Source organism: Prionailurus bengalensis, chromosome D3 (assembly GCF_016509475.1).
Source record: "Prionailurus bengalensis isolate Pbe53 chromosome D3, Fcat_Pben_1.1_paternal_pri, whole genome shotgun sequence".
NCBI lineage: Eukaryota > Metazoa > Chordata > Mammalia > Carnivora > Felidae > Prionailurus > Prionailurus bengalensis.
Genome location: NC_057356.1, coordinates 70,350,569 through 70,374,555, shown reverse-complemented (window position 1 = coordinate 70,374,555; position 23,987 = coordinate 70,350,569). Strand labels below are relative to the sequence as shown.

Here is a 23,987-nt window from a genome sequence, read left to right as displayed (position 1 = left end):
GCTTGCTGCAGTCAGCCTATCAAGCACAGAGCCCACTTCAGATCCTCTGTTCCCCTCTCTCTACCCCTCCCTCACTGGCACTCTGTCTCAAAAAATAAATTAAAAACATTTTAAAAAATTAAGTTAGAGGACTCTAACAGCTAAACCACCTCCAACTCTGATCTTGCTGCACCCCAGGCCAAATGAATCACAATTTCTGGAGGTAGGATCCAGCCACCAGTATTTTGTAAAGCTCCCCGAAAGATTTCAAAATGCAGCCAAAGTTGAGAACTACTGTCCTAAACCTTGGGAGTAAAAAGGCAATAAAAAGATGGATCCCATACAGTTACAAGTTTTCTAAAATGCAATTTTCATTTAACACAGTCTTTGAGCCTAAACGTATTTACAATTATCACCAACTTAAAAAAAATTTTTTTTAATGTTTATTTTTGAGAGAGAGAAAGAGAGACAGAGTGTGAGCAGGGGAGGGGAAGAGAGTGAAGGAGACACAGAATCGGAAGCAGTACCAGGCTCCAAGCTATCAGCACAGGGCCTGACGTGGGGCTCAAACTCACGGACCGTGAGATCATGACCTGAGCCAAAGTCGGGAACTTAACCTACTGAACCACACAGGCACCCCCAATTATCACCAATTTTAAATTAAGATGTTATAATAGACACTTTTTTTTGAGAGAGAGAGAACAGAAGCCTGGGAGAGGGGAGAGGGGGAGAGGGAGAGAGGGGGAGAGAGAGAATCTCAAGTAGGCTCCACGCTCAGCATGGAGCCAGAGATGGGGTTTGATCCCACCACCCTGGGACCATGACCTGAGCCAAAATCAAGAGTCAGATGCTCAACTGACTGAGGCACCCAGGTACCCCAACAGATACTCTTTATAATCGGTCTCTTGTAGCTAGCTATCTGACCTGTATCATTTGCAGTAGCAAATAATCAAGACTTAAATTATAAGATTCTGACCACCCATCATCTTAGTTTTACATAAGTACCACCCTAGTTTCTATCCACTTTCATGGTTAAAACAAATTTTCCTGGATGCCAAACATATCACATAATAGTGTCAAGGTGACACAACCTAAAATACCTTGTTCCTGAGAAACTGGAATTCGGCCACATTTTCCATCACCAAAATTACACATTTTAAAAATGAAACAAAAAATCCAAAAATACTAAATCTGACTCACTATCAAGCATGTTTTGTTATGTTATGATGCAAACAGTATCATACTGAAAGTTATTCAAATGAATATCTAGACATATTTGTCAACTGTTTCTCTTTTTAAACCAACTGAATCTTCATCAACTGTTGAGTAAAAAGCCCTAAATTTGATAATTTAACAAAATTAAATTCTGTGTTATGCTGATCCAAGTCCTTTAACTTTCATTGAGTGTAGAAAATAACGAAATCAATGAAACTTAGTCATATTAGTTTTACACATGATTAAACATCACCTCAGAGTCATGTTTATTTTTTTAAACGTTTATTCATTTTTGAGAGAGAAAGAGAGCGCGAGCAGGGAAGGGGCAGAAAGAGAGGGAGGCACAGAATCCAAAGCGGGCTCCAGGCTCTGAGCTGACAGCACAGAGACCGACGCAGGGCTCAAACTCATGAACTGTGAGATCGTGACCTGAGCCGAAGTCAGAAGCTTAACCAACTGAGCTACCTAGGTGCCCCCACAGTCATCTTTAATCATCACTTAAGCAAAACAAAAATTCCTGCCTAACTACACAATCTTCTAGAAAGAAAGGAAATCAAAACATGTACAAGGAGCACTGAAATGCCAACATAAGATGTTTAAAGAACCACTCACCCTTAAAATCACTGAATGAAAAATGAAAAAAAAGTTAGGCATGAGCTAGAGGAGGCCAAAATAGAACTGAAGTAAGTTTAAACATAAAAAAATAATAATATATGATCTCACGAAAGTAGGTAAAATCTTAGACAAGACTAAATATGCATTTTAAATGTAATGAACGAGGCAGATCCTGTGGGGTTAACTGCCCTAGTAGGGGCCTCAGCAATTCACAGCTCAATTAGAATAGTGGCTAATGATGTTACTATAACACCAGCTCAATCAGAAAAAACAGCTTCCAAGCCAGAGAGGCGGTGTGTGACTGGGCAGCATAAATTAGTTCAATACTTGCTCTTAATTTGGGGGGTTGGGGGGCGGATCTAAAGAGGAATGCAGAAAAAATAATTCACATACAAATGAAGAAATAGCTCAACTAAAATGTAGCTTTAAAAAGTGAAGCATAGGTTTTTGAAATAAGAATTGCTGCTTCATAGTATAAGCAGAATTGTTTCAAACAACAAAGCCATCAGAAAAGGCCAAAGATCCATATAAAATGTATACAAAAATTTCAAATTCACCTTCTCAGCCCAAATTTTCATTAAATCTGAAATTGATTTGCAGTTTTTTTCTAAGCTCAAGATTTACAATGAAGGCACTTAGCTATACAGAGAAATTCCTATTAGGTACTCCCACCTCGAAAATCAGAAAATTAAGGTGTAATACCTCTTTAAAGCAACCTCACCCCAAAAACCTGGAAAGCAAAGAAAAAGCCACTTCTATTAATAGACTCACAAAATGTATCTATTTTCTCTAGAAAGGCTTTTAGTTTTAATTCCAACAACTGAAACTTACATAATTCATTAGCACCTTTATATCTAAAGATTCTGCAAATCTTAAATGCTTAGCCTACCTGTATTACTTTGTTCAGTAACAAACCCATTTAAGAAAACAAAATCATAAAAAGATGAACTTAGGAAGCATTAACAGGATATCATATTTTAAAACGTTAATGATATCAATCATTTACAACTTGAAATGTCATGTACTAAGCATATCAGAACTTTCCAAAAGAGAAAATAAGAAATAAGTCCTTAGCAGAAAAAGAAGTTACACATTGGAACTTCCTATGCTATATTTCAACTGAAATACAGTCTCAGTGCAACAAGGCAAAGGCAGTTAACGAAATCCACAATAAAATTTATTCCACTGCAATACTCTAAATCTAATTACTTTATGAAAGTATGCATTTCTTTATTTTCTATAAGACTACATAGTTTCTTCCAACAAAAAATACTGAACCTACTTTTTAAAACCCACATTATTAAACTGCTATTGATGCTAAAAAGATGTAATTCTGGCAAAAGTCAAAGGTTGTTAACAAAATTAGCCAAGATTACATGCCTTTAGAAAATCAACTCAGACTAATTAAAATGATTCCACATCATCTTATATTTGTAATTCCGGAAAAACGAGCGGTTTCACCTTAAACTAGAGTGCAAAAACGAAAGGCATGAGGAAACCAAATTCAAAACAAATTAATTAAAAATATATTCATTAAAATTTTTACCAGTATTTTCGGGGGGGGGGGGGGGATAGCTATCAATCATCAACAGAGTTTTAAAAACCTCTCTGCACCCTCAAAGAAATCTTTCCAGTTAACCAAACACACCCATTTCTTTGAAAATCTTGCCGGAGAGATTATAACAGCAGTTTGGGGCTGTGATGGAGCCACCGCCCTACATCGTATACCAATTTCACGCTCAGTACACGTAATCCTAGCAATAAAATAAACTACGTCCTTTATTTTTTGTTAGAGGAGTGGAAGGTGGGGGGGGGTCAGTTAGGTGCCGAGAATGTTTCCCGCATACCGCCATCACCCACAATACTCAAAAAGTAAGTAAACAAATCAAAGCCAGAAACATAAACTGGAATGACACAACCAGGAAGGGAAAGTGAAGGACAAAGAGAAAACAAAAATTTGCTTAAGAAAAGAAATGAAGACAAGCCATTTACAACTTTCATTTATACCTGAGGCGACACGCTCCGGCCAACCCAGCGCACTCGGCTGGGGCGGACAGCGAAACTACTCAAGAACAACAAAGAGAAGCGGCGGCCGCAGCAGGAGTCCCGGTCCGAGTTTAACTTGATTCTGCCACAAACCGCAAGGGGAGTTCGGGGCCGCAGGACCCAGCCCGTAGCCCGAGTGACGCGAGGCCCCGCGGCCCCTGCGCAGGGGCCGCCGGCCCGGCCCGTCAGGGGGCCGCGCTCGCTCTCCCGGCGCACCCGCCGGCCTCCTGCTTGCTCCCGGCCGCTGCCGGGAGCCCGCCCCGGGGCGGGGAAGCCGCGGGCGGGGTGCGCGGGCCCGGCCGGGGGAAGGGGAGGGGACATGGCGCGTTACCTGGGCTCGGGCGATGGCGAGGAGTGTCCACTCTCCCGCCGCGACTCGTCCGCGGGAGCGCCGAGCCCGTCGCTCCCCTGGCGGCCCGGAGCGCTCCTCGGCCCCGGCCCCGCCGCGTCCGAGCCAGGCCGCCCCTTCCTCGGCGCCGCGCCGCTGCCCGCGCGGGCCGCCTAGAGCTCCCGGGCCGCCCCGCGACCGGGGGCCTCTCTCGCGGGGCGCCCGGCTCCCCTCACCCGCTCCCGCCCCCTGGGCGGCCGTGGAGTCGCGGGGAGGGCGGGAAGGGCCTCCCGAGGAGAGCGGGCGGGCGCGAACGCGGGCTCCGCCACCCGAGCCGCTCCGTTACCGCAGCGGCGACGACGACCAGGGCCGTGTTGTTGCTGCCAACTTGTCGGAAGGACACTGAGCATGCGCGCACGGAGACCACATCCGGGTAATTTCAGGGTTTGGCCCTTTTTCCCCCTGCAGCTTTCCTTTCTCCCTGCTGCCCCCGCCTCCCGCCCGGAGTGACGGGAGGGTCGCTCTGCGCAGGCGCTCACGAGGCGGCACCAGTCGGCAAGCTGCCCGGAGCGCCGGTCTGGGCTCCGGGCCTGTTGGAGGGCGCTGCCCCAGAGAGGCTGCTTGCAGTGTGTTCATCAGGGAAATTGGCATCCCTTTACAGAAAAGTACGCAAGCAGCGCTGGAGAGCTCGGAGTAGAGTGGGCGTCCAGTAAGTGTTTGTACACAGCGATGAGCCGGGCCTTGTTTTTTGAGGACCTGCGGCCACAAAAATTAGGCTTGGACAGCCAGCTCCGGGGAGAAGATGGTTGTAGCGGTTTACGTTGGGAAGAAACAGGCGAAGACCGCACCTTCTTTCCCTTTCCACCAGCCCTGGATTACTAGATCCAAAGGTGTTGAAACTTGCCAAATCCCTTTTTGGGCTGAAGAGATGCACAGGAGAGTCACATTTGAGAGTCTGGCCAGGTGTTATGAAAAGTGAGTGGAAGAATCTAGGTGAAACCTCAGAGTTGGAAGGGACCTTCCAGGACCTACAACACACCTGTTAACTAGGTTACCTGTTGGGTAGAGAAAGGCATAAACTCGCTCTTGAATTAATACTTATTTGAAAGCTTTCCAAGATACATGCGTTTATTTTTTTTTTAATTTTTTTTCAACGTTTTTTATTTATTTTTGGGACAGAGAGAGACAGAGCATGAACGGGGGAGGGGCAGAGAGAGAGGGAGACACAGAATCGGAAACAGGCTCCAGGCTCTGAGCCATCAGCCCAGAGCCTGACGCGGGGCTCGAACTCCCGGACCGCGAGATCGTGACCTGGCTGAAGTCGGACGCTTAACCGACTGCGCCACCCAGGCGCCCCTATTTTATATTTTTAAAGTTTCGGAAAACACATACTAATTATATATTTTTTTAATTTTTATTTTACTTTTCTACCACCTAGGAAATACCTCCATTGGGGGTCCCACGGAAACTAATTATTGGGAAGTTCTAAAGTCATTTCTTAAGTCTCGTTGCCCTCCTACCTTTCACACAGTGTCCTACCTCCTATCCCCATGCTGTCCTACCCGCCATCATGTCCTGGGCTCTTACCTCTTCTACCAGAAAGCCTCTACAACTGTCATGTTCACTGGTGTTCCCTACTCCTAGGGTGCAGGAAGACTCTTTCCAAGACTAGTTTTAAGAGAATTCATTTACACATCTTCCACTGCTATATGTACTATTTAATAAAAATTGCTCAGCTTGAGAAATCACCTGAGGACAGAGTGTCCCCTTTCAAAACCGTCCTTCTCCCATCGGACAGAAAAAAAGTAAAACTCTCACCCGTTACTTAAGGTGCATCAGCTCAAGATGTAAAAACCTCCAGGGCAATTCAAAGGGACAATTCAGAAATGGGTGTCTGTGATGTGGAAGTGAATGGCCCAAATGAATGGGTTATAAATTCTTTTGCAAGTCAGGTGGTTTCCAATTCTTGTTGCCAACAAAATTGAAGGAAGCTCTAACTCGGTGATTTGGTAAAAGATCAATATGTGATTCCTAGGCACTATACCTCAGAAGGAGTTAAAAAGTAACATTGGTATAACTAAACCTCTTCCTTTGCCATTCGTGTTTGTTATTTATCACTGTATGACAATATAACCACAAATTTAGCAGCTTAAAACAACACACATTTATTAGTTCACAGTTTCCGTGGGTCAAGAGTTTAGGCATGGCTTAGCTGGGTCCTCTGTAAGATCCCAAATGAAGGTTGGATGGGAAAGGATGCACTTCCAAACTGTCGCTGGCAGCATTCAGTTCCCTGCAGGCTGCACAGGACTGAAGGCCTTAGTCCCTTGCTCACTGTCAGCTGGAGGTCCCTTCAGTTTTTTGTCAATATAGCAGCTTGCTTCTTCAAAGACAGCAAGGGGGAGATTCTCAGTGTAAGACACTGGTAACAGACGTATATAACAATCACGTATGCATAATTGCATATATCCTGTCACCTTTGCCATACTCTATTTTTTTAATGCTTATTTATTTTTGAGAGAGAGAGACAGTGAGAGCAGGCAAGGGGCAGAGAGAGGGGGAGACACAGAATCTGAAACAGGCTCCAGGCTCTGAGCTGTCAGCACAGAGCCCGACACGGGGCTTGAACTCAAGAATATAGAGATCATGACCTGAGCTGAACTCAGAGGCTTAACCGACTGAGCCACCCAGGTGCCTCTGCCATACTCTATTGACCAGAAGCAACTCACAAGCCCTGCCCTTACTCAAAAGAAGGAGACCACATAGGAAGACAGGGATCATGTGGGGCCATATTAGAATCCACTACACCGTCTATTTATTTATGCAAATAATAATCCTATAACCCCAACCTCCTCAGAATTTGTCTTCAAGTTCTCTTCACTTCCTTGCTTAAGGGAAACCTGACTTTCCCCTGGGACAGTGCTTTCCCTTCCCCCTTTGAAAGTAGTGGTAACTGTGTTTTCAATCCTAAGTCTCTTAGACTGTGCCTGGAAGCCGGGCAGGTGTCCTCCCTGCTCCTCAACAGACCATCCCCCTCTCTTCCTACTAACCTGCAGCTTTAAATCTTCCTGTCCAGTACCCCTCATCGTTGCTCTCATTCCCCTTCATTTTGTCACCATTTGCTCTGTCAGTCACTCCAATACCACTTCTGTCTTTTTTTTTTTAATTTTTTTTTAACATTTATTTATTTTTGAGACAGAGAGACAGAGCATGAACGGGGGAGGGTCAGAGAGAGGGAGACACAGAATCTGAAACAGGCTCCAGGCTCTGAGCTGTCAGCACAGAGCCCGACGCGGGGCTCAAACTCACAGAGTGCGAGATCATGACCTGAGGTGAAGTTGGCCGCTTAACCGACTGAGCCACCCAGGCGCCCCTCTTCTGTCTTAATCCTAGGTGCTTATAATGTACATGTGGATGATCTTCCCAATATCCTGACCTCTCAGTTCTTTGACTTCTCTTCCAAGGATCCTGTCCTACCCTAAGTCTGCCACTCACTCCCATGGGCATAATCATAGGAGCCTTATCAAACCTTGCAACTCATCATAATCACAATTTCAAATATACTCTGAACACGATCTCATTTACAAATCTCCTTGCAGCAATTGTTGAAAGTACGTATCTGCTCTCTCCCATCCTTACCCAGGTTAAATATCTGGCCAATCATTACAATCACTCCCTTGCACACATTCTCCACCCCGGCACACTCTCATCCCCCTTTGTTGTGCTTGCTAGGCAAAACCACAATCCTGATCAAGCCAGCTCCCACCTACCCCACACCAGCACTCACGCATCTGAATGTGGCTAGAGAAAAACACAATGTCACTGCTTAGTTTCACTTTAATCTCATCACTCAACCTCCAGTGTGCCCTCCGTGCTGCCCCAGACTCCCACTTCACTCCTCCATTCTTCTGGATGTCATAGCTCTCTGTCCTCTAACCTACACCTCCTTCCCTTTCATCCTTATTCTCAGTAACCTTGCTTCCTGTTTCGTTGAGAAAATTGAAGCAATGAAACGAAAATCTCCACACAATCCCACGATCCCATCTACCCATACCCTCATACCAACATCTATAACCTCTTCTCCACCTTCCCTCCATTACGTAGTTGAATTTTCCATGCTCCTAGCTAAAGCCAGTCCCTCTGCTAAGGCAACAAATACCAATCTTGGCTTGACTAATCAAGATCATCACCATGACTCCAGCAATTATCTGCCCCCTTCTAATTATCAATGTTTCCCTCTATACCGGGTCATTCCCATCCAGCTGACAAGCAGCTGTTACTTCTCCAATCATACAAAGCCTCTTTGACCCACTTCCACTGTCTGCTACTGCCTCGTGTCTGTACTTCAATTCCAACAAAATTTCAAGAGTTTTCCATGCTTTCTGTTTCTGGTTCTCCTGCCACCCTATAGCAGCAGAATTCATGCCATATGATACAATTTATATAAAGTTAAAAAACATGCCAAATATAATGCCTGTGATAACACTACATGCATATGTAATAGAATCACACCAGAGCATATAAGGTTACAGATGTGGCATATTTGAAGTATCCAAGTGAGCAGGTCTCCCACTTAAACCAGTTCCATTCATGCTTTCATCCTTACTACTCTATCAAAACTATTCTAGTCAAGGTCAACAATGAACTTCATATTGCCTAAGTCCATTGATCTATTCACAATTTTCATTTTAGTTGACCTGTCTATAACAGCTAACATAGCTAATCACTTGATTCACCTTTTTTTTTTTAACCACATCCACCAATTTTCCTCCTTCATCACTGATCCCTCTTTCCCCGTCTTATTTCTTCTTTGTTGATTCTCTTTTCCCAGACAACCTTGCAATGACGTAGGGCTCATTCCTTGGATTACTTCTCCTTTCCATCTATACTTATTTCATTGGTGATCTCATTAAATCTCCTAACTTTCAACAACATCAGAGATACATGATATCATCATATATGATAACATTTCCAAATTTATAGATTCAGCCCAGACCTCTCATCTAAACTCCAGATTCTGATATCCAGCAATCTGCTGTACATCTCAAACTTATGCCACAAACTGAAAAAATATTCTCTCTTAAACCTGTTCAACTCACCAGCTTTCCTCTCTCATTGACGACAAGTCCATCCTTCAAATTGCTCAGATCAAAAGCCCTGGAAGCATGCTGCCTTCCCTCTTTTATGTCCAGTGTCTAGTCCAGATTCAGAGCATCCCTTACCATCTCTACTGCTTCCTCCCTGGTCTGAGCCACCACCATCTCATGTTTGGATTAGTCTTCTAAAAGCTCTCCCTGCTTGCACTCTCAACAATAGCCAAATTGTGGAAAGAGCCTAAATGTCCATCAACTGATGAATGGATAAAGAAATTGTGGTTTATATACACAATGGAATACTACGTGGCAATGAGAAAGAATGAAATATGGCCTTTTGTAGCAACGTGGATGGACCTGGAGAGTGTGATGCTAAGTGAAATAAGCCACACAGAGAAAGACAGATACCATATGGTTTCACTCTTATGTGGATCTGGAGAAACTTAACAGAAACCCATGGGGGAGGGGAAGGAAAAAAAAAAGAGGTTAGAGTGGGAGAGAGCCAAAGCATAAGAGACTGTTAAGAACTGAGAACAAACTGAGGGTTGATGGGGGGTGGGAGGGAGGGGAGGGTGGGTAATGGGTATTGAGGAGGGCACCTTTTGGGATGAGCACTGGGTGTTGTATGGAAACCAATTTGACAATAAATTTCATATATTGAAGAAGAAAAAAAAAAAAGCTCTCCCTGCTTTCCATCTTGCCCCTTAGAGTCTGTTCTCAACATAATAACCAGAGTGATCCTCCGAAAACATAATGATGTCACTCCTCTGCTTAAATCTCCACAATGGCTCCTCATTTCACTCAGAGTAAAAGACTGTCCTTACCGTAGTCTACAGGGTTCCACAAGATTTTCACCACCGTCCTACCCCAATCATTATTTTTCTAATCTCATCTCTTGTTGTTCCCTTGGATGAATCTGCTGCAGCCTTACTAACTTTCTTTATTGACCCTAGAAGATATGAGCCATATTCTCAAATTAGGGCATTTGTGTTGGCTCTTCCCTCTGCCTGGGACACATCTCCCCCAGATACCTGCAGTGCTAACTCCCTAACCCTCTTGAGTCATATGTCATCTTCTCAATGAGGCCCACCCTAACCTTTTTAAAACCATAACTCATTTTGAACCCTACCCTACACCCCAGATTCCCCTTACCCTGATCTATCTTCCTCATAGCTCTTCTCATTTACTGTGTTATTTACTTATATTTATGCTTATTGCTTATTGTCTCCTACCCCCCACTAGAATGTAAGCTCCACAAGGGCAGGGATTTATACATAGTGTTTACTAATATATCCCAAGTGACTAGAGTTGCTATTGACACATAGGAGGTTCTTGATAAATTCGTTTGGGTAAATGAATACGGTGTTTCATGCTTCTAACCATGTCTTATTCCAGCAAAAATATTCTGCATTTTAATTTCAGTAGTTCATCAAAATTTATAACATTTTATGTTGTTTATACCAATTAGGTATTCAAAATTGTATTAATAATAGAAGCAAGATGAATGTTTTAAACTTAGAGACTCAAAGATTTTTTTTTTAATTTTTAGGGAAATATGATAGGCTGATCAATAAAAGACTTTCCAGACTAAAATCTTATATTAAAATGTTCAGGAGCAAGTAGAATGGAAGTACAAGATAAGGAGAAAAAGAGTGATACAGAATTTCTTTTTAAGAAAAGCTTGTTCATGTATTTTTTTAAATAGATCATAGATGCATTATGATATTTAGATTCCCTTGGATACACTTACAGAATGATGTAACAATCTTATTTTAAAATGCCAATACTTATAATATGCCAGAAATAACAAACTTTGCCATTATTTAAACTTAAGATGAAACGTTTTAGATATGACCTTTAAAGGTACAAGAAGAAACATCGTTTCTCAAATTTCTCTTAGGAGGCATGCAAGCAAGAAATTTTGAAGACCACAGTGCCAAGGCACTCCAGGGGACCTAAGCCACCACCTTTCCGGAGACTTCTTCAGGTGAAACATCTCACTCAGTTCTTCCATCCGTCTCTGCCCTGGGCTCTCGTTCCCTTTTGTTTTCTCTGAGGCTCACCTCCTGTGAAACAGAGCTTCCCCAGGGTAAGGAGAACATAGAGCTTTTACCTTTTCATCCCAGAGTTGAAGACCTAGCCTTCCCACTTCCAGCACCGCCCACTGAGGAAGAAATAGAATAATTTTTCATGTGGGAGTGCCTGGGTGGCTCAGTCATTTAAGCATCCGGCTCTTGATCTCCACTTAGGTCATGATTTCAGAGTTCGTGGGTTCAAGCCCCCCATAGGGCTCTGTGCTAATAGTGTGGAGCCTGCTTGGGATTCTCTCTCCCTCTCTCTCTCTCTGCCCCTCCCCTGATCACACTCTCTCTTTCAAAATAAATAAATAAAACTTAAAAAAAAAAACTATTCACTGTCAGCACGGAGCCCAATGCGGGCCTTGAACCCACAAACTGTGAGATTATGACTGAGCTGAGATCAAGAGTTGGATGCTTCTGGGTGGCTCAGTCAGTGAAGCGTCTGACTTTGGCTCAGGTCATAATCTTGCAGTTCATGAGTTCAAGCCCCATGTCGGGCTTGTGCTGACAGTTCAGAGCCTGGAGCCTGCTTCAGATTCTGTGTCTTCCCCTCTCTCTGCCCCTCTCCCGCTCATGCTCTGTCTCTCTGTCTCTCAAAAATAAATAAATAAATAAATAAATAAATAAATAAATAAACAAACAAACAAACATTAAAAAAAAAGATGCTTAATGGAAATGTGGAAATGATGTAGCAATTGACAGCTCAAGGCATGAGTTAGGCATCATGACATTTTAGAGTTAACCCAATTTTTTTTCAGCCTGTTTTGGTTCTGTTTATTTGTTTTCATTAGCTAGGCAAGTGATAAATTATAATTGTTTTATGCCAGGTCTAGTGAATAGTAATAAAGGGTACTGATAAAATGAAAGGAGCTCATACATTAAAAAAGACGTAGAACCAGTGGGTTATTTTAGGAGCATAATGGGAGTTAACCCAATGTTTTAAAAAATAATCTAAGTTGCCCTTGAAAATCATTTAACATTGATTAACCTAAACACTGCAAAGCACTATTTCCCTCATCCCTAAAAGCACTACAGTAAACTGTCATCTCCTTTGGCTTAAAGTGTAGAACATTATGTTTGAGAGTGACTGGTGTACATTTGACTATCAAGTGATTTGTTCTTTCAGCTCTATAGGAGGCCAAAGACTTGATGAAGAAGAGTGAAGATGGGTAAAGCCAATGCTCCATTTTATTTATTTATTTTAATCTACTAAAAAGCTACAATAGCTGCTATCCATGCCAGATCCAGCAAGGGTGACAGAGGCAGCTGTGGACAGAATCCGAAGTGGGGGAAAGGGGTTGGGCAGGCAGGAAGGAATTACGTGGGAGGGGAAGGGAAATCACAGCCCACCTTTGCCTGGCTGCAGTCCTCTAAGTACTAACAGAGACCAAGAGGCAGCTGAAAGCAAGGGACAGGAGCAGTACACATCCCTCTGTCAGCCCTAACCATTCACACAATGCACATTTTTATTCAATACGGACCAGGTACCAAGTACTAAGGGATTCAGAGAGAAATCTATAGCACATGCCCTTGAGTAGCGCCGAGTCTAGTGGGGGAAGAGTGAAGTGTTAATAGATAATTCTGATGAGGTGGCCACAGAATGCTGTGAAAAAACAAAGAAGGAGCAACCTAATCTTGCCAGAGTTCGGAAGCCTTCACAAGAAAGTGACATTTGAGCTGGACTTTGAGGGAAAGTAGGAGTTTGCCAGTAGAATAGGATTGAGTGAAGACTTTCAGGGCAGAGAAAACAGGCTACAGATATGAAAGTGATTGGTGTGTTTGTGGAATTCAATATATAGCCATAGGTATACTTGTCATATACAAACAAAGCAAAACGCAATACACCACATTCAAGAGGGTACATATTACAGCGTTGTTGGCCTTAACAGACTGTTGGAAATAACTCAAATGTTTACCAAAAGGAGACTGGATAAATAAACTATGGCACATCCATACAATGGAAGACTAGATAGCTGTAATTTAAGTGGAAGTTTTCACTGTACCGTATGGAAAGATCTCAAAGGTTTACTGCCAAATGACAATGCGAAGTCCAAAACAATGTGTATATTATGCTATCTTTTCTATCATAAAGGAGGAAAAATAGTATACGTTTATAACAATAATGGTTGTATGGAGTAGAGTGAGAATTGGACAGATGAGGAATGGATGGGAGAAAATTTTTCACTGTATAACTTCTTTTATTATTCAACCATGTAGATGCATTACCTATTCAAAAAATTAAACTGAAACTAGATTCAAACTTGAAATTCAGAGTGGCTGGAATGTGTATGCCCTTCCTTTCCTTTAAGACTCTGTCGATAATCAGGGTGCCTGGCTGGCTCAGTTGGAAGAGTATGGGACTCCTGATCTTGATCTTGGGTCATGAGTTTGAGCCCCGTGATAGGTACTAAAAAAAAAATATATATATATATATATATATATATATATATATATATATATGTATATATATATATATATACACACACACACACACACATATATATATATATACACACATATATACATATATTTAAAAAAAAAAAAGACTTGATGATCCTCTAGGATCCCTGATGTTTGTCAGGACTGGGTGCCCTTTCTTTCTGCTCCCAGACCAGACTGTGAGTTCCTTTGTCCCTGAGGACAGAGGTTCTCTTGAGGGCCTTCTGCATAACAAGTGTGGAAGTGTCAGAGAATGTTTGTTGAATGAATGCACAGAGGTGAGAGATGAGGCTGGGAAGATAGATTTGGAGCCAGACTATGAAGGAAGACATGCTCATGAGTTGAACTCCACCGGGGGACAGATATGTTTGGGTTGTATAGTTTTACTGAGGTACAACTTACATTTACAAACTTTTTAAGGGAGTTGGATGAATTTGGGTAAATGTATACATTGTGCAACCATTACTACAATCAAGTTTAGAACACTGCCATCACTCCAGAATGTTCCCTTCTGCCCCTTTGCTGTCAATCCCCACCCCCATATTCCTGGCCCCAGGCAACCATTGCCGCTGCCTGCTTCCTGTTTTTCAGGTTTTGGTTTTTCGAAAATTCCATATAAATGGAATCTTACAACATGTAATTTTTGCATCTGGATTGTTTTTACTCAGCATGATGTTTTTGAGATCTAAAATGTTATTGCGTGTATCAGTAGTTAGCTCCTTTTTATTGTCCAGTAGTATTCCATTGTGTGTATTTGCAAATCCATAGAAACAGAAAGTAGATTGGCAGATTAGCGGTGGTCACAGGACAGGAGAGGAGGGAATTGAAAGACACAGGGTTTGTTTTTGAGGTAATGGAAATGTTCTGGAATTAGTGCTGATGGTTGTGCTACATTGTGAATATATTAAAAGACTGAATTGTACACTTTAAAATGGTTAAAACACATGCACCTGAAACTAATGTAGCACTGTGTGTCAACTATACTTCAATAAAAACAAACAAATAAATAAAATCGTTCAAATTCATAGAAACAAAGAGTTGAATGGTGGTTGCCAAGGGTTGGGGGAGAAATGAGAAAATGCTGGTCAAAGGATACCAGTTTCCAATTATAAGAGGAATAAGTTCTAGGGATCTAACATATAGCATAGTGACTTTAGTTAACAATACTGTATCATATATACTTGAAAGTTGCTAAGATCTTAAATGTTCTCGCCACCAAAAAAAAGGTATAATTATGTGAGGTGAGTGATGTATTTAACTTTATAAGGGTAATCATTTCACAATATATACATGTATAAAATCATTGCATCGTATGCCTTAAACCTATACAATGCTTTATGTCAATTATCTCTCAATAAAGCTGGGGGAAATAAAATTATTAAAATGAGAAGCTTTATGTTATGTACATTTTATCTTAAAAAGTTACATTCTAGGTGGCATTCACTTTCGAATGCCCCCTCTCTGTAAAGAGAGCTTTCCTACTATTCTTCCTTTCTGATCTTATACTCTAATAAACTTGCCTGCTGCTCAAAAAAAAAAAAAAAGTTACATTTGAGGTAAGCATCACTAACAAGGTTACTAAGCAAATAAATAGCCCTTGGAGGCAGCCTCACTTGGTTCAGGTTCTCATTTCACTTCTTACTAGCTATAAGACAGGGGACAAAACATTCTAAGTCTCAGTTTCTTCATCTGTGAAACAGGGATAAAAATAAAGCCTGTTGTGCCACTGAGCTGTAGAGAGGACTCAGTGAGATAATGCCTGTAAAGCACCTAACATGGTCCTGACAAGCACCTAATCAGTATTAGCTAACTTTTTAATCCACCTACACCTACATATGTCAAGTCTATAACATGTCTTAATTTATTCAATTCAACACGAAGCAGGGATTATTCTCAATCTATAGGTGGTGAAACTGAACTATCAAGAGATTAAAAATAACTTGTCCCCATATTAGGGAAGATTCTATAAAATAATTGGTCTGTATTTTTCAAACGTGTCAATGTCATGAAAAACAGACTGGAGAACTGTTCTGGACTGAAGGAGGCGCAATAGACATGACAATCAAATGCTGTGCGTGCTCCTGAACTGGGGATGGAAGAAGGGGGGGACATTATTGGGACAACTGACAAAATTGGAATATGGACAGCAGATCAGATAATAGTAGTGAATCCATGTTAGGATTCCTGATTTGGGCAACGATAGTGTGCAAAGCCAGGACCTAGGGTATGGTGAGCAAAGCTCCTGGGAAGCCCTCTCAGGGCCATGACTCAGGCATTGCTTGCTTCCACCCTGAATCTGGCCCTGAATCTGGTGTTATGGTGGCATAAGAGATGTCCTTGTTTTTATTTTATTTATCTTATTTTATTTTATTTATTTAATTTTTTTTTTTGAGAGAGAGAGAGAGCATGAGTGGGAGAGGGGCAGAGACAGAGGGGGACAGAGGATCCAAAGCTGGCTCTGCAGTGTCAGGACAGAGCCCGATGCGAGGCTCAAATTCAAAAACCACGAGATCACAATCTGAGCCGAAGTTGGATGCTCAACCGACTTGAGCTCAACTGAGCCACCCAGGTGCTCCAAGGATGTCCTTGTTTTTAGTAAGTACACACTGAAGTATTAAGAAGAAAGGCATGTATGTATGTAACTAGCCTTCCAGTAGTTCCAAAATAATATATAAGCATAGAAAGAAAATATTAAAGCATATGTGGCAAAATGTTAATAATTTGTGAATCTGGGTAAAGGATATGCAGAAGTTTTTTGTACTATTCTTGCAAGTTGTCTGTAAGACTGGATTTTTAAAACAATTTTTAAGTTACCTGCCCATGAAGTCCCTTTAACAGCAGAGCTGGAACCTGAGCCCTCTCCAGCCTCCAGCCCTCCACACTGAGTGCAGTGTGGAGCAGTCCTGCAACCCAAATCTGAAGCCAGGACCCAGAAGGGCCTCCTGACCAGATGCCTCAGGAAGTGGCCCAGGTGCCTTTGAACAGTGTTTCTTCCACTTTAACATGATCTTGTTAAAATACAGGTTTGGGGTGCCTGGGTGGCTCAGTCAGTTGAGCGTCCAGCTTTGGCTCTGGTCATGATCTCGGGTTCATGGGTTCAAGCCCCGCATCAGGCTCCTTGCTGACAGCTCAGAGCCTGGAGCCTGCTTTGGATTCTGCCTCTCCCCGGCCTTGCACTCTTTCTTTGTCTCTAAAAAAATGAAACATTAAAAACAAATTTTAACAAAAAAATGCAGGTTTTGATTTGGTGACTCCAAGGTGGGGCCACATTTCTAACAGGCTCCCAGGTGAAGTGATGCAGCTGGTCGCTGGACCAGAGCTCTGAACGCAAGACCCTAGACTCCAGAGCCTAGATCTCTAGAGCCTAAACTGCAAAATTTCTTGAGGTGGGAAATAGAAAGGAAAACTAGCTGATTTAGGAGACAGTCCACAGTTGCGATGCTACCTACTTCAAATGCTTGCCAATGATTAGCTTAGCTTTCTTTTTTTAAACATCCTTTCATTCAGGAAACATGCAGAGTGAGCCTACTGGGTGCCATGCTTTATTTCGGGTGAGGAACTGGATGGTGATGAACATTAACTGAAATGCCTAAAATTTATCCAGCCTCTCCCTTCCCCTAGGAGACTCCAGATCTGCCTTAAAACTAGACAGTTTTTGGTTCAAACAAGTGAATGTAGCATCTAACCGTCTCAGTCAGTGTCACAGGCACAACAGGGAACATTGCAGGGAGGGGGGTGCTGGAAATAACAATTTCATCAAAGGCAAAAACAAAACATTTTTTTTAAAGGTAGAGTTGGTATCGTTTTAGTGATAAAAGGATCTTATAATGAATATTTGTGCAAAGGGTTTTGAGCTTTCAGCTCCGAGGGGGGAAAACATCTAATCTTAACATCACCAAAATCTTTCCTAAGTTTTAAAGAATTTTTCTTGGGAGACAACCTTGAGGCGGGTAATTAACTTTACCTGGGAAGAAAATTGCAGTTACTGTTTTATTTTAAAGGGTTCAAGGATAAACAAGTGCCACCTTTTCAGAGGTGGAAACGCAGGATTTGAAGGAGAAGGATGCTGTGAGCGCTTGAACAGCCCTTACCTCGCTTCTCCTTGGGAACCGGCTGTGTGAAGGATGTGCGAAGCTGCTTCCAGGACTCAGCCTCCAAGAAAAGGTGTCCCCTCCTTGCTGTCCCCTCCTCCAAGAAAAGGTGCCCGGCAGAAGCTCCCACAACACCTGCCACTCAGATCTGTCTTTCTCTTGCGCCCATTGGTTGCGGCCACCTCTCCCCTCTGCTGTTTTCTCTTCCCCTTTCCTTTGCCTGGTGGACTTTCACTTCCCGGGCCCTTCTGACAAGCTGCACCCAGCTGCTGCGGATGAACTGTCCCCACGCTTCCTGCCCTCCGCCCCGTGCAGCCCACGCAAGGTCAGCCCCGTGCGGGAGCACTGCTGCCCATGGAGCCGCCTTCTGGGCCTGGCTACCTGAGCCTCCACACGCGCATCTTTCACCAGCAAGGAAGTGAGAAGTCAACACCCTCCCAGCCACACGCCCCGGGAGGCCACCAGCGGCGGCAGCTGTTTGCCTCCCGCCCGTTTTTCCGGGAAGCTGGTTCCCGGGTTGGCCCCCACCTGGTTCAGCGCTGACACCGATCCTCACTGAGAAAGGTGCCCTGGTTCCTCAGCACGTCTCCAGCCTGGATGCCCGGCCCGCCCTCCCCAGCATACACACACACCACTGGCGTGGCCCGGGAGCCGCAGTTGGTCTGAACTTGTGAGGCTCCATGGGTTAGTTAGAATACCAGGCCGACTCCGGTCTTAGCCACAGTCCACAAAGGCTCCTTGGCAGGGGTTCTTTGTGCAGGCTTTGACCCAAAGGCCCAGGAATGCAGGCTTATGCCATCCTCCCTTACAGCTGCCCTCCATTCCCACTGCTCCCCCAGGAGCAAGTCCCAACAGATTCTTCGGCCAAGGAAACGGCCATGTGAACAATCCCAGGCCCAGGCCCAGCGTTTGCCTGCCGTCCTTCCCTCCCTGCCTCCCTCACCATGCCAAATCCCATCGGGAGGCCCAACTCTCCCCTACCAACGACTCCAGCCCAGCTGATCTCACCAGCCACTCCACTGACCCTTGATTTCCTAATGTCCTGTTTACTTTCGACTTTTTTAACAGACAGTAGCATAGAAGTGGAGATTACAGATGGGCTTTGGAGTCAAATGGACATGTATTCAAATCCTGCTTCCATTGCTGTGTGTTCCTGGGCAAGTTACTGAACCTTTCTCAGCTTTAATTACTTCCTCTCTTAAAGTAGGTATCATCACACTTGTTAAAAAAATGTTCTCCTCCAAAGATTAAAGGCAAATTCTCTCATCCAACAAAAATATACCGAGTGTCTGGTGTTTGGCAGGCACTACTGTGGATGACAATACCGTGGTGTACAAGGCAAACTCCTTGTCCTCAAAGAACTTACATTCTGGTGGATGACTGACGATACACCAATAAACCTGTAGCCAAACAAACAATACTAGTGATAATTACCATTAAAAAAAAAAAACACAACATACCAGAGAGAGTGATTAGATTTGGAGAGGGTGGGGAGTAGTATTTTAGATAGGATGATTAGGGAAGGATGTCTGAAGAGGGGACATTTGATCAGGGCCCTGAATGATACAAAGAAGTGAGCTATGCAAAAATCTGGGGAGTGCAGGTGTAAAGATTCTGAAGCAGAAACGAGGTCGATGTATTCATGGAACAACAGTAACATCAGCGCAGCTAGGGCAGGGCAAGAGAGAGGAGCAAGGTAGGGGATAAGATCAGATAGGTAATATGTGGGGAGAAGCGTCAGCATGTGGTCAGTGCTCCATACATTCCAACTATTCTTAAAGGGGTCTTGTTTTCCTAACGAGGCTATATACTCTTTGAATGCACTCATTCATTGGAAAATACTGAGTGCCTACCAGGTGTCAGTCACTGTGCTATGAGATAGGAATATAAAAACGAACAACACAGATGTGGGAAAGGAAAATGAGAAAGTGAGCAGGGTGATTTGCAGGGTCAGAGACAGCTGAGCCTAGCCTACTGCAACCTTAGGGACTGAGCTTGGCTCAAGGGCGTCCTGATGCTTGCCATGCTGTTGTACAACATGCCTCAGAAAGTGCCCAGTGAAATCATTATCTGAATATTAAGGGATGGAAAAAGAGATACAGGTAAATATAAACCAAAACAGTTCCAGGGTAGTAACTTTCATATCATCTGAAAGAGACTGTAAGGTGGAAAACATCATGAGGGACAAAGAAGATTGTATATGCAGTGTAGGTCAACTGAATGACTCAATTAGTGAGCTCGATCTAATAGAGAACTTTGTACTCAACAAATAAAGAATATACATTTTTCAAGAATGTATGGAAGACTCCAAAGATCAGTCATGTACTAGTCATGCGCTTCAATAAATTCCAAAAAAATCCACATCATTCAGGCCATGTTCTCTATCATAATACAATAAATTTGGAAATCATTAACAAAAGAATACCTTCAAATTCCTAGAAGTCTGGAAATGAAAAATTCTATTAAATAATAGAATAAAGAAATGATCATACTGGAAATTACAAAATATAATAAAAGCACCATGTGTCAAACTGTACATAGCTGGTACATAAAAAGGATTTGTAGAGTTATATACATTTAACAAATAAGAAATATTGAAATCAAATGAGCCACGTGCCCCGTGCAAAAACCCCAGAGAAATAAGCAGAAAGGAATAAAGATGGGGCAAAAATCAATGATAACGAGGCATCAGGGGAGAGGGGAGAAAAGCAGTACACATGAATAACAAAACTAAAAGATGATTTTTTTCAAAAGACTCCTGAAAGTGACCATCGTGCCAAGATCAATAAAAAGCAGGAAGGTATGCAAGTAAATAGAACACCAAATAAAAAGGAAAAAATAATTTACAGACAAAATAGGCATTTTTTAAAAGATTATTAACTACTATCTGCTAATAAATTTGAATACATTGATGAGAAGGGTATACAGCTGGAAAAACAGAAAATACCTGTTGACACAAAATTTTAAATAGAAAAATAACCGTTAAAAAATTTGAAATTGTCATGAGATTCCCCTACTCCATCAGATATAAACATATACACACATTTGCTTATTTTAAAAATCAATGGAAAACTAAGTCATAAGAAATCGTAAAATCTACTTAGGAGGAAAGAGACAAGGAGAGAGAAACTAGAATTCTCTAAATATACCCGGTTGCGTGAATTTTACTGTAAAACTACATAAATCTTTAACATAATTATGAAATAAAATTAAATTAAAGTTAAAAAGCAATCCCTAAAATGTGAAAACAAATTGAAACAGATGAACCTGATTCTGTTTCAAGTTGGTGGCACACAAAGGAGCTATTCCAAGTGACTTTGTTTATTTATTTTTATTTTTTGTAGTGTTTATTTATTTTTGAGGGAGACAGAGAGAGAGAGAGAGAGACAAAGGTGAACAGAGAGGGGCAGAGAGAGGGAGATACAGAATCCGAAGCAGGCTCTAGGCTCTGAGCTGCCAGCACAGAGCCCAACACAGGGCTCGAACCCATGCACTGTGAGATCATGACCTGAGCTGAAGTCAGACACTTAACCGACTGAGCCACCCAGGTGCCCACCAAGTGACTTTAAAACAAATAACTTGACTCTATATCCCTAGCAGGACATAGCCTGAGGATGAAAGAACTGCAATACAAACATAAGCATACACATAAAAAATCTCTAAAAATTATTTTTGATAATCACATTGGTGGTAGAGGTTTGATATCATGGTTTCTTTTTATGTAGGCTTCATGCCCAGCCCAACACAGTGCTAGCCCAACATGGAGCTTGAACTCATAACTCTGAGATCAAGACCTAAGCTGAGATCAAGAGTTGGACCCATAACTGACTAAGCTACCTAGGTGCTAGGGAGTTTTAGTATTATTATTCTGAGAATGCTAGTATGTATTGCAGGATAAAGGAAATGAGTAATTTAGGTTGGTATTATTGAGAACTGAGATTTCGACATGACAGAAAGGAGATATAGGGGTTACATAGATGAAGGTGTGGAGTCCTGTCTTTGAACTGGAAGTATGTGGTAGGTAGAACTGTATAATGATCCTCACTGAGACAAGCCCTTGTGAAATCTCCTCCCCTTGGGTGCAGGCAGAACCTGGGAATATGATGAAGTGTCATTCCTGTGGTTAGGTTACTTTATAGGGCAAAGGGACATGATAAAAAAGGAAAATAAAGTATTGTACAGATATAATTAAAGTTCTGGGAGTGCCTGGGTTGCTCAGTTGGTTGGGCATCCGACTTTGACTCAAGTCATGATCTTGAAGTTCATGAGTTCAAGCCCCACGTCATGCTCTGTGCTGACAGCTCAGAGCTTAAAGCCTGTTTCAGATTCTGTCTCTCTTTCTCTGCCCTCTCCCACTCATGATCTCTCTCTCTCTCTCTCTCTCTCTCTCTCTCAAAAATAAAAATAAAACATAAAAAATTTAAAAACATAATTAAAGTTCTGAAATCAGTTAACTTTAAATTAATCAAGAATATTATCCTTGGTGAGCCTGACTAATCAGGTAGCCCTTTAAAAGAGGATCTACGGGGCACCTGGGTGGCTCAGTTGGTTGGGCGTCCAACTCTTGATTTCGGCTCGGTCACAATCTCACAGTTTGTGAGATCGAGCCCCGCATCAGGCTCTGCATTGACAGGGTGGGGCCTGCTTGAGATTCTCTCTCTCCCTCTCTCTCTACCCCTCCCCGGCTTGTGTGTGTGCTCTCTCTTTCTCACTCTCTCTCTTTCTCAAAATAAATAAATAAACATTAAAAAAATAAAAAGATAAAAGAGGATCTAGAATTCAAAGACTTTAGATGGCAACCCCTTAGATGTGATTACTTTTAATTCAGAAAGAAAACAGACTTGCTAACCACCACTGCAATTTGATACAAATATAGAGGAATGACCAATTTAATGCCATGAGAAGAGAGTTCAAGGATTGGAAGGAAAGAGATAAATGTGTTATTGTCACTTATATGGAAAACCCAAGAGAATTAACAAGTTATTAGATCTCACACAAATTCACAAAGATTGCCACATAGCAGGGCAACATATAAAAATCAATAGTATTTCTGTACACCTTCAAATTCCAGTAAATAAGATACCATTTACAGAGTTATAAAACTATAAAATATGCAGAAATTAAATTACCCAGTAATGTATATAAACTATCTGGATAAAAATGTAAAACTCAATTAAAAGGCATTAAAGAAAACCTGAATAAATGAGAACATATTGTATGTTCATTGCTAGAAGAGCTTAACGTCATAAAAATAGCAATTCTCTCAATTTTAACCTATAAATTAAATCTAATTGTATTATAATCCTACTTGAAGAGAATTTGACTCTAAAATATATAGAGAATTAAATATATATGGAAGAACACATATCCTCAAAGAGTTAAGACACATCTCAAAAGAAGAGTAAAAGAGGGGATGCACCCTACCAAATAATGAGACATATTGCAAAGCTAGAATAATCAGCTGAATGTTGAATCTCACAACATATGCAAAAAAAAAAAAAAAAAAAATCCTCTAAGCAGATTAAGTCCTAAATTTGAAAGAAAAAAATTGTAAAGCCAATGGAAGGAAATGTGGAAGAATATCATTGGGACTTTAGGGGTGGGAAAATTTTCTTTTAAAAGATGCCAAATGTACAAATTTTAAGGGGGAAAGCCATAGATTTGATTAAGTCATATTATTTCTGTCTTCTAGAGGCCACCATAAACACAACTAATAGTTGATCAAATGGGAAAGCTTATTTGTAATATTCAAAGTCAACACAAAATAAAGATTTATATTTTAAAAATCCTAAGATAGCTCCAAGGAAAATATAAGAAATCTAACAGAAAATAAAATGAGCATAGGATGTGATGAGGCAATTCACAGGAGAAATCTGAATGACTATTAAGTCTCCTAAGAGATGTTTAAACTCATTAGTAGTCAGTGAAATGTAAATTAGAGCTAAAATACCACTTTACACATCTCAGATTAGAAGAAAGAAAAAGGAGAATCAGATAGCATTAACTGCTGGCAGTGACTAGGGCACAGGACGTTTAAGGTGCTCTTGGTGGGAGTGTAAATTGGGCAGCCATTCAGGAGGGCACTTGGCATCACTGCTTGGAA

General features: G+C 41.9%; 1 protein-coding gene across 6 annotated transcripts in view; it reads right to left on the bottom strand.

Annotated features, from left to right (window-relative positions):
- SMAD4 (SMAD family member 4) overlaps positions 1 to 23,987 on the bottom strand; it is a 110,661-nt gene that overhangs the window by 58,111 nt on the left and 28,563 nt on the right. For 4 of the 6 annotated variants that reach the window (XR_006293988.1, XM_043558853.1, XM_043558857.1 and 1 more), the window contains exon 1: positions 4,187 to 4,579. The exons of 1 other annotated variant lie outside the window; for it this stretch is intronic. The gene's annotated coding sequence lies outside the window, so the exon portion shown is untranslated. Of the gene's footprint in view, positions 1 to 3,816; positions 4,097 to 4,186; positions 4,580 to 23,987 lie in introns of those variants that run through there. One more of the 6 variants, XM_043558854.1, reaches the window with a different exon arrangement.